At 36.4% G+C, this 12,263-nt stretch overlaps 1 pseudogene; it reads left to right on the top strand.

The window, feature by feature from the left end:
- Positions 1-4,502: 4,502 nt before the first annotated feature.
- LOC140230720 (UDP-glucuronosyltransferase 1-2-like) lies at positions 4,503-6,112 on the top strand (annotated as a pseudogene).
- The last annotated feature ends 6,151 nt before the right edge of the window (positions 6,113-12,263 follow it).

The following is a 12,263-nucleotide window of genomic DNA, read 5'->3' on the forward strand; positions in this document are numbered from 1 at the left end:
GGACTTTCAGAGGGGAAAAACTGGTCTGAGCATGCGCAGAATCGCGTATGAGGCGCGATCAATTTATAGCTTGCGCGTTCTGGGCTATTTTTACGTCCGCTCAGTTTACGACGTAGAGAGCAGATGCGCCGATCATATTAAAGTATGGGGGCGCCATTTTATTTTTTATACGTTGTGTCTCAGCGTAATGTGAAGCTACTGGTATACAAATGATGCACACAGGATAGAGTGCGTTAGTGGAGGCGTATAGTGCACTCGAGGGTATTTACAATTGTGAAACATGCACGAGGCGAATGTTGCACTACATTGTAGATACCCGAGAGTGAGCTACGCCTCCACTAACGCCACGAAATAATCCTGTGCATCATTTGTTTTATAAAATGGGTCGAAAATTCGAAAACTAACAGCATTTTCCAGCGTTTTTCACGTACCTTTGTGGGTCAAGACGTCCGAAGATGTTCGTCCCAAACATTTACGCACGTCGCACTCGGAAATCCCGCACATACAGTATAAGTATGATGGGGAGTTGGGTTTCCGGACACTTAACTAGTTCCCTCATGAAAACTTACTTATTTTACATAGAATATGCACCCTTTACCTTAAAGACTTGATATAGACTCCTCATATAGGCCTACTAGACAACATACTCTGAAAACGGAGTGAGAATTAATCTGCTAAATCGTTGGATTTGCCCTTCAAAGTGACTCCATGTACGCGTCCGGTCCCACAACGCTTGGTCTACTGTACTGTACAAAGTGTACGTATATAAGAGTATACGTACGCCACACAATGTTATGCACAAGGGAAGTAAGGCCGGCCGGCAGCCCGAACTAGAAGTTGTTTACAGGATTGACAGCGCGTACTGTATGTATGCATGCAATTCAAAGGAGCCGCCGCGCGCACAGACGATCGGCAATATAATAGGATTTAACCACGGTGGATTTAACACGCAGTGCGATGGGACTAGAATAACCAAAGCACACGTGACTCATTTCAGCGCTTCCTATTGGCTACATTCTTGAACCCATTTTATAATACTTTTCAGCACGAAGCAGGGAAGAGGAGAACGTCCAGCGCAAGCGTCGTCTCAAACGTCCGCGCAGCAAATCTGAAGCTCCCTATACTATTATGACAATCAGGGATGAAAACACAAAGAGGGAGAGAGAGAGAGAGAGAGAGAGATTTTACAAATAACTGGTGATGATAATGTGAGCGGTGTGCTGAGAAAACAAGTAGGCCTGTTGTTCGATCGTTTGCTGATATGAGGGAGTTGAGAATTCTCCTTCCAAACCCCTGATAAACAATCCCAAACGGATAAAAAGAAAGTTGTGAGATCAAATAACGCAAGTACAACGTTTAGGGAAATTCCTGCAATGCAGATGAAAGTTAGTATGTAAAGAAGGAGTACAATTTTCTTAGAACAGCAATTTTCTTAGAACAACTACTAGTATGGAAATTTGATCAATATCAGATGAAAAATAAACAATTTATGACATTTTGAAGTTTCGTTAATTTTTATAGAAACAATTCTTGAACAGTCAAAATGAATATACAAAAGTGACGTGAAAACATCCCCTCACACATATTTGCACATAGGTTTTAAAATTTCCAGTTTTTTTTTATCAACTATAACGGAATTCCATCTCATACACAGTCTCAAATTCTGATTTACATCGTATGTCTGAGAGATCATTATTTTGATGTTATCAATATACCAGAAATAACATCATGTGTTACACATTGATAACAGAAACTTTGAATTTCTTATTTTCCCCATTATATATGCGCTCAATGGAATTTTGTTCGAGGATGGATGACATCATCAGATATTTTTATTATATTCACATCAACTGTTCGCGAACAGTTTTGCAGAAATTAGCGAAATTTCACAATCTTAAAATTTCCCAAATCTTTATCCAATTTTGATCAAATTTTCACAAATGAACTCGTAAGATTTCACTCTATCTTATCAGATAACCGTATTAACTGGACCAAATTTCTCTTTAATCACAATAGGATGAGGGAACATATGGAATAGAGTGACATGGGGGGGGGGGTCATTCTTCGCTAAGTGTACATTTTCGGCATTACAAATTATTGAAAGAAAACGTGTCTCAGAAATGGAAAACCTTTCATTAAGTTGGAAAATCAAGATGAATGTAGAAAAAAATTCCATTAACGTCATCTCCGTCACTTTTCGTGACGGAGATGACGGGTTCAACAATAAAATGGGCTCATATCATCTTCCTAATCCATTCACCGTGTGTACTGTGTGTACTGGTAGAGGGTATGATCTTCTCTCCGTTATGCCACCAAAATTATAAATTAATTTGATTTGATATGTAATCTTAAGCGTTCGGAGATGACGCTGAATAAAGGGACACACAATTTTGAATTATTTATTTCATTTTTCTCTTAAATAGTTTGATATTGATATATCTTATATACGCTAATATTTCAATAGGTACGCTCTGAAATGAAATAGAAGAGCAATTAAAAACGTTTCAACATGCTTCCATCTTGAAATGTGACATAATTATATTTATCTGTAGTGTCACCGGGACATGGGGTTTTCAGTGGTACGGATACGGGAAAATAACATAATAGGTCAGGATAAACAATTCATCCCTCTGTTTCGTATGTTATCTTAATTACATGAATGTGAGTCGTTGTAAACAGAACAGAAAATAACGACATGGCCTTTTATTTTTGTACATATTACCTTTAAACTGGTGGTACTTTATACACTTAGCGAAGAATGACCCAGGGAATGACTCACGATGCATTACAGTATGTAGCAATCGGAAGGAAATCCTCACTAATCTTCAAGAATGTATACTACATATATATTGTAGGCCTATTACTTGTAGAATGTGAAAACGAATTATTTACTTCATATGCATTTTCAGATAAGCTGATCGATGTCATTACCCCTAAAGTATATGGTCACTCAGGACACAAATTTGCGGATAGTTTCATATTTAATTATAGACAATTTCATAGTTTCAGGTATGATTCCATATCATTCATCTACTGTGCATTTCAACAGTGATAAACCCATGGCATTGCGACATTTTTCGTTCAAAGGTGCGCCAGTCGACGCGATAGGATCTACATAAATATGCTTCTTGGGGAAAAAGCTGCTCGCCCGTGAAGTTGCGCGTTTGCTTTACCAATCGCTGTTTGTAGAAAAAAAAAAAGTATTGCCCGGGATTGGCCTCTCTCTGGTGAAATGACTTCGTGTAGCGTGACGATCCTTTTCTCGCTTGTCTTCTGTTGTATAACTAAAGATGGCTTTTGTACAGGTTACATACTACTTAAGCTGTACGATTGTTAATGGATACAAGTTGTACTACAATGATAATATTATTGTCCCTAGAATGATAGCAGTCAATAATATTGTACTCGACGTGCAGTGGCAGCCCAGTGGTTTATTCCTGATGTTTGGATGTTGGCTCTTTTTTTTTTCTTTTTTTTTTTTTGCTGGTTCTTCTTTACTTTTATTTTTTTTCCACGGTGATTTATTATATGGCAACTCAGAATAAGAAGAACTCATAATAATGGTTAAAATTTACTCCCGGTATCTCTCAGGGAACAACCTATTCATCGCGGAACTGACAAAAAGATCAATGCATATGTGCTTTTTTCCCTATGAAACATTGTATGCTTTTTGACGTCAAAAAGGAAAAGAAAATATACATACCATGAACAAATATCCACTGTTTATTCTGGTTTAAAGAGAGAAAAACAGACAGTGATGGCGTTCTGAATGGGTGAACAGTCTGTACAGTATCGCCGTAAAGAAGATTATCATTTACATGCCACGAACGCGAGATTTTAGCCGTCAACAGGTACGTGAATTACGAGTCTGACAATATTCTCACAAAGTCGCTCTGTCTTTGCCACGAGAAATGTCGCCGTTCATATCATCCAGATTGTCTTCATAGCTGTTATTCTTAAAAAAGTAAATATATCAAATGCGCTATTTCACATTTTGTCTTTTAACGGAAATCTTGACGGTCGCAGTTTCTCGAAATAACATCCTGAATTTTCAATACAGGACTTCGTTTCTTATTGCCCAAACTAAGAATCTATGTTGGTCATTATAGCACAAGGCATAACGTCAGATCTCATTAACTGTCATCTTTCTAGAGTTCGTTGGCATATAGGAATACTGTTTGAATATTAGGGAGGGACGTGATTCAAAGTAAAGGTATATAATCCTGGTATTATAACTTCAGAAGGAAATCGAGAAATAACAGAAAATAAATCACTGTACTTAGCACGGATTTTTTTTTTTTTTTTGCATCGGCTTTACTACAAAGATCATGCTGTCGTACGTGTATGGTCAATTTCAAAGTTTATAAGTATAGTCATGTTATATGTTTTTAAACGACATGCCCCTGGAGACAACGAAAAGTAGCTTTCAATAATTATTGTAAACGTTTCTTGTTTTGTTTCAGATGGATAACGAGACTCGAGCGACGAGGAAGTTGATCGGCATGAGTCTACAACACCTGTTGTGTGTGCTCCTGATTCTTCTTTCGGGAGCATATGACGCTGAAGCTGCCAATATCCTCATGTCGGGTGGTCTCGGTGAGGGAAGCCACTTCCTCGCTCTTGTTCCCATCGGTAAGAGCCTTGTTGAGCGGGGTCACAACGTTACGTTTTTGATCAGCGAAGAGTACTCCTTTCGGGCTGCATATCCGATATTGGGGGCGCTCTTCGACTTCGAGATTTTCTTCTACAATGACACGGAATACAAGGCTCAGACTCTCTTCGATGCCGCTGCGGACATAGCTAGTTTTGGGACAAATGGATTGGTGCAGAATTTTGAGATCGCCACCTTGGCAAGACGAGTCATGGTGGACACGTGCGTCTGGGTGCTCAGTGACAAAGATTTAATGAAACGCCTGGAGCGCATGGATGCCATTGTGGCCGAAATGCCGTGGCCTTGCGCGGGCTTCGTCAAATCATATCTCTCGAAACACACGCATTCGCAAGTGCGTTTCATTCTGTCGTCGGCAACTGCGCCAATCTCAAGCATGCTCACTCTTGCGGGGTCACCATTCAATACGGCCTACCAGCCATCTTCTCTGACTGGCTTGACCTCATCAATGACCCTCCTTCAAAGAACGAAGAACACTATTTCCTACCTCCTGATGGGAGTCTTGACGGATATGTACATAAACATGTTTGCAGAAATTGTGGAAAAATTCGACCTAAATCCAGCTCTGAAACAGTCCCTTATGTCTTTCTCCGATGAGATTGACCTGTATCTAACAAACATGGACTTTGCCGTGGAATTTCCCTTCCCCTGACGCCGAACATCATCCCTATTGGAGGAGTCACCACGGGACCAGCTGGCCCTCTTACTAGCGATTTGCTGGAGTTCATTAATCAGTCTGGAGAACATGGTGTTGTCATCCTGGCAATGGGCAGCTATTTCGCTTCCTTCACCTCGTTAAGACCAGACCTCTTTAAAATGTTTGTCGAGGCATTCAGCCGCATACCTCAGAGAGTCATTCTGCAACTCAAGACGATGCCGGCTTACAGCCTTCCTCCAAATGTCAAGGCGATGCCTTGGATACCACAAAATGACCTACTGGGACATCCGAAGACGAAAGCATTTGTCTTCCATGCCGGAAACAACGGATACTATGAAGCCTTATTTCATGGCGTACCGATGCTCGCTTTACCACTCTTTGGAGATCACTTCGACGTAGCAGCAAGAATTCAGTCACGTGGTATCGGCATTGTGCTCATGAAGGATGAGCTCAGCGCGGATCTGATTTACGAAAAGCTCTCGGAGATCCTGCATGATGAGAGGTACGCCAAGACAGCGGCGCGCTTGTCGGCCATCTTTAGGGATCGCCCGCTGCGTCCCACAGAGCGAGCCGCCTTTTGGATAGAACACGTAATCAAACATGGAGGCGAACACATGCGTTCAACAGTGCATGATTTGAATTTTCTTCAGTACAGTCTCATCGATGTTGCAATGATCTGTATAGCGGTTTCTTCCATTTTGGTGTACGTTCTATATCGTGTGTTGAAATGTGCGGTTACAGCACTCTTTAACAAAGGCATGTCGTCAAAAACAAAATCCGAGTAAATGTCAGGGTTTTGATTGTATTATCCTTTATACTATAAGACGAACGAAATATATTAGGGACACACGCTTTGAAATATTTTCCTCCCATTTTTCATTTATGTATATCGTATATATATATATATATATATATATATATAATTTTTACTCTGGGATGGCAAAATACTTTGAGTATCTGTGTTCTGTATAGCTGCAATGATGAACGTTCTTTCACTTAAAGCATCTTATATTTGTATTTATAAATATATATACATATATGTATATCACTATCTGCCAATTATTTTTTTTTTCATTGCTCCTCTGATCATTTACGTTTGGATACGAGGTTTTGCCGATCCAACAGCTGGCTACGGATATATATATTCATATAATCTTCGATTATTGTATAATGTATATGGATATATACACGTACACTCATGTAGATTTGCATTTCCTCTCTTATCAATTCTCTTTATGAATTGAGTTCCATTCAGTGCATGGTTTATTAAAGCACCCTTTGCAATTTTAAACAATTTTAGACAATGAAAGTACATAAATCATATATATTTCAATGCAACGCAATGGAATGAGTAATAGACGCACTAGACACAATTGGTTATCGTATTTGGTATTTCATTGAAAAATCGAAATAACGAGGAATTCGGACATATATCCATTTCCTTCGTTGAAGTTATGCCACTGTAGAACAAACCGCATAATAAGTACAACTTTTGAGTGTATAAACTCAAGGGACTATATGACATAATTTGATGTCAGCTCTGCAACTGTAGGATTTTTTGAGAATAAATTACACTTTGACTGTATACCGACATAATACCTTATTTTTCACTGATTGTTATTTCATGGTGCGACGTATTTTCATTTCATTTATTTTTCATTCTTCTTTTTTCCAACAAAACATAACACATAATAAATTTGGAATTACATCATAAATATAAACATTCGACTTTGCAAAAGATAAATGATACAGATAAACGAAAGAACACATACTGGAAAAAAGTACAAAGTTATGCTTCAGTTGAGAAAAAAAAAGAACTGAGAGGTTCACTAAAAAGCAAGCTTGTATGTTGTGAACCACTCAAAAAATGAACAAACTTATGAATTACTTATTTACAAATACTTATCAAACTACGACAGAACAGAACAAGACAGGAGAAATACAAAGACATGACACGACTTGACAAAAAAGACGGAAAGAATGGAGAGAGAGAAAAGAAGAGAAAAAAGAGAGAATGCCTACACGCTGAACTAGGGAAATGGAACAGGGGGTGATTGAAAATGTGCTTCAGAGGGCTGGTACTGGACGCAGCTGTGCAAGGATTTGATGGCTATTACATAATAAAACACGTAATCTATTACGCAATAATGAAGCCAGTGATCGAAAGATTGGTGGATGGATGATGAACCCTGAGGTTGATGAGATCTAACTAATAAAGAATATATCAGAGAGGATTTAAGAGAAATGATTTCAACTTGCGCTTAAAAGAATGCAAAGAAGGGGAATTTTTTATTTCACAGCTTAATGAATTCCAAAATCTAGGACCGGTGTATATAAATGTACTCTGGGCTAATAAAGTTCTCAGGAGGGACAAATGAAACTCATTAGATTGCCTAGTGGGATAATTATGAAAAAACTGGTTCCGTGGAAACATTGAATTGAAAATACTGGGAAGTGCATTTGCATTGTAATTAAACATAAACTGACCAAGCTGTAAAAAATACAAATCTTTAATTTTCAAAATTTTATATTTATTAAACAGTGGCTCTGAATGGGAACGTGGTGGGACGCCACAAATAATACGAAGTGCCTTTTTCTGCAGTAACAGTAATTTATCTAGCAAAGTTTGATGGGCACTACCCCATGCTAGGAGTCCGTAATTAAGATACGGTAAAATTAGAGAAAAATACAAGGTCAACAAAGAGGACATTGGAATATGAGACTTGAGTCTATTTATGACACCAATATTACGAGAAATTATGGTACTAATGTTAATAATGTGCGGTCTCCATGAAAGTTTATCGTCCACTGTGATACCAAGGAATTTTATATGAGATACACGTTCTAGCAGAGTGTCATCAAAAATGATATTTGTGCGCAAATCTTCTACGGAATTGCTAAAAAGCATATACTTAGTTTTCTGGAGATTAAGTGATAATTTATTAGCTCTTATCCACTGAGTAACTTTTTTCAATTCGGAATTAACAATGCGTATGAGAGTATCTGGATTTCGGTGAGAAAAGAAAACGTTGGAATCATCAGCAAAAAGTATAAATGAGAGTATATCAGATGATCTACAAAAGTCATTAATATAAATGATAAAAAGTAAAGGTCCTAATAAGCTACCCTGTGGGACGCCACATTTAATAAATTCTAGATTTGAGTCATTCCCGTTCAGAGATACATATTGTTTTCGATTTTGTAGGTAACTCCTGAACCACTCCAAGGCCTTCCCCCGTATTCCATAATGAGACAATTTATATAATAAAATTTCATGATTTATCGTATCGAAGGCCTTGGAGAAGTCCAGGAAGATACCAATAAGATGAGAATGATTATCAATAGTATGCGCGGCGGGGTCAATAAACTTCAAAAGGGCATGAATGGTACTGTGTTTCTGACGAAACCCAAATTGAGAATTTGTAAAAACATTATGAAAATTAAGAAAATTAATTGTTCTTACAAACACCAATTTTTCCAAAATTTTAGATAAGGATGAAAGCAATGAAATGGGTCTATAATTACGTACATCAAATTCATCTCCTTTTTTAAATAAAGGAAAAACCTTAGCTATTTTCATAAATTCAGGAAAAACACCACTTAGTATAGATTTATTGAAAATATGTGAAAGTGGGTCAGCAATTGATGATATAATACCCTTTAAAATAAAATTACTTATATCATCATAACCAGCACTTCGCTTATTATTCATTGCAGTAACAATATCTATTATTTCATATTTGGTTGTTGGAACAAAAAAAATGGAACTAGAATTAGGTTCACCTAAGAATGTAGAAAAATGCGTATTTGACTGTGGTACTTTTTCTGCCAGATTTTCCCCAATTATTGAAAAATAAGAGTTAAAAATATTAACTATATCATTAGGATTTTCAACAATTTTATTATCATGTTTTAACTTTGTAATATTTAATTTCTTTTTTGATATATTCATAGCCTGCTTCAATACCTTCCATGTATTCTTTATATCATGTTTATATTTTTCTAACTGAATCATATAATATTTCCTCTTTTCCAACCGTATAATCTTCGTTAAAATGTTTTTATACGAAGTGTATTTATTTTTTGACTTCTCAGTTTTTTTCATTTTGAATTTATAGTATAACCTATTTTTCCTATTTATTGCACGAAGAACAGATTTTGAAATCCATGGAAGTTTAGGAGACGTTTTATAATTAACTGACTTATCTTTTAATTTAGGAATATATTCATCTAAATATTTATTCATAATCCCTGAAAAATTTTCAAATGATGCATTTACATCATCATTATCATAAACACTGGACCAGTCAGCCCTATCTAAGCAAGCACCAAGACTAGCCAAATTTTCCGGTGAAGCTCTACGTCTAAATGAAGAAAACTGAAACCTATTAACCAAATGTTTAAGATCAAAACATGTTATAATAGGGAAATGATCAGTTATATCAGATAAAATTATAGCAGAATTTAAAATCTGCACAGAATTAGAAACAATATTATCAAGGAGGGTTGCGGAGTGATTTGTAACACGAGTTGGCTTCGAAATTAATGGCAAGAAAGAGGCTGACAAAAACATTTCTAGAAATTCTTGAGATGTGTTATCATCATTCTTAATCAAATCAATATTAAAATCACCCATTATGAAAGTGCTTTTATTAATAAATAGAGGACTTTTTAATACATTTGTCATACAATTCAAAAAATCTTTGGAACTAGAACTTGGGGGTCTATAAACAATACCAATTATAATATTCTTACTTTGCGGAATACAAATTTCCACAAACAAAGTCTCTACAATTTCATTTATTACATTTAATTCATCACAAACACTAAATTCAAATTTTTTAGATAAATAAAAAGTGACTCCACCACCCGTCCTGTTTACTCTATTATTAACAATAAAATCATAACCATTTATTGCATACGGCAAATTAACGTCAAATGATAACCATGTTTCAGTTAAACCTATTACTGAAATTTGTTGTTTATTTTGATTATCTAATAATATCTGTAACTCATCAAAATGTTTATTAATACTCCTTATATTTAAATGTAACATGGAAAATATACTTTGTGAAAAACTTTTTGTATTATCTTTAAATTGGTCAACAGTTACATATTTAGAAGGAATTTGAGGGGAGTCATATTCAAAATCAAATTCATTGTATATATCTTTTGAAGATGAGTTGACATTATTGACAATAAGATCGTAAAAAAAAAAACAGACGATTGTGACTTATTCCGACTCAATTCCGAAGGGGAACGTCTAAACAGATCAAAGAGTTCATCATCATCAAGGGAATCAAATGCTACATTAAGTCGATTAGCCATAAAAAGAGGCATAAGGTATATGAAGGCATGTCAACTGACGAGTTAGCAGAGGAATGAAAATTTTTGGCACAAAAGATGCACGAACAATTCCGGGTTCACGGATAGTACAGCGAGTAGGCAAATTCATGAAAACATAGACCTTAGGCAACATAATCAAAGAACATAGAATACATTAACAACACAGGAAGAAAGCGTACACACAAATAGTCAAAGCCTGTAAAAGAACTTTGACAGAACCAGTGCAAACATATAAACGGACATAGAGATAGCTCCCGAATTTGGAAAAATTATTTGTTGTTTATAGGAAATAATGATAGATTTATAAGATGAAAATATAGTGAATGCATAATAAATGCGTGTAAAAAATAAAACCCCTTTCATTTCTTGGATCATTATGTAGTATCATAATATTATCAAGGCCCGGAAGTCTAACATTCATTATACATCGTACATAAGGCTGTACATAAGGCTGCGTTCACACAGAATCAGAATAATTAAGTTAAAATAATATGCTGAAATTACACAATAGCCATGTCGGACAACTGCTGAAATGAGTGAACAACATAATAATACTGACAGCCCTCGCAGGGGCAGACGGGGCAACAGCTGTATGTGAACTAGATACCATGTTTACAAAAGGTGACAAGGTAATAATAAGAAAAAAAAAAACCCCACTTCATTCCAAAGTCCTAGGGAAAGCGTCATTTATCATTTGGATGCACAAATAAACCGGGCTATTGTTCGAAAAAAGATGTACTGTATATCCCACCTTCGCTCCCGATTCAACCCTCCCGGAGTTCATCGCACTGGTTGCATATATATATGGAAACTAACTTCTATTGTTTGACAAAGTGGGGAAAAAACAGTGGAATTATAGGCGCTCACTTGTAAAAAGAGCAAATATATATATATATATATATATATATATATATATATATATATAAAACAAACAAAGTATTTTGCTGAGGAAGGTGAAGAGGGCGGAGGAGGGATAGACAAATATTTCATGCTAGGCATGCGTCGCCAAAAAAAAAAAAAAAAAAAAAAAAAAAATCAGCATGTAAAATGCTGAGGCTGATTTAACACAGTCCCACCTCCCTGATATACAATCCAATTCTTACTGGTTGGGCGAACTTGCGTGCAACCAAGGCAGATTAACAACCTTCTCGGTCTAGTGTTACCCTCCATTGGCTTACAAAAGAAGTATGAAAAATGTGAAAACAATTCTCGTGCAATGTTACATAACAAGGAGGGGTACACAGGGGTTACATAGGGGTATTCAGGACGCATCAGAATGCACATTAAAATTATAGCTGATCTGAAGGTAAGTGGCTGAGGTGACTACTCTCGATAGTTGTGGGGTGGGAATAAAGAGAACATACACGTAATGGTCGTATTCTAGCTCGGATTGAAACAGATACATACGATTAAAAAAACAAACAAACAAACATGGGCATTGTGAAAAAGAATACCACTGAAAACATTATGAGTATTGGGATCGATAATGCCGACAAGGTGAATCAAAATGGGGATACACATGTACATACATAGAATATTATCATCATGACTATTATAGTGTGAGAATACCAGTACGTGAGTGGAACAGGT

Source organism: Diadema setosum, chromosome 7 (genome assembly GCF_964275005.1).
Source record: "Diadema setosum chromosome 7, eeDiaSeto1, whole genome shotgun sequence".
Taxonomy (NCBI): Eukaryota; Metazoa; Echinodermata; class Echinoidea; order Diadematoida; family Diadematidae; genus Diadema; species Diadema setosum.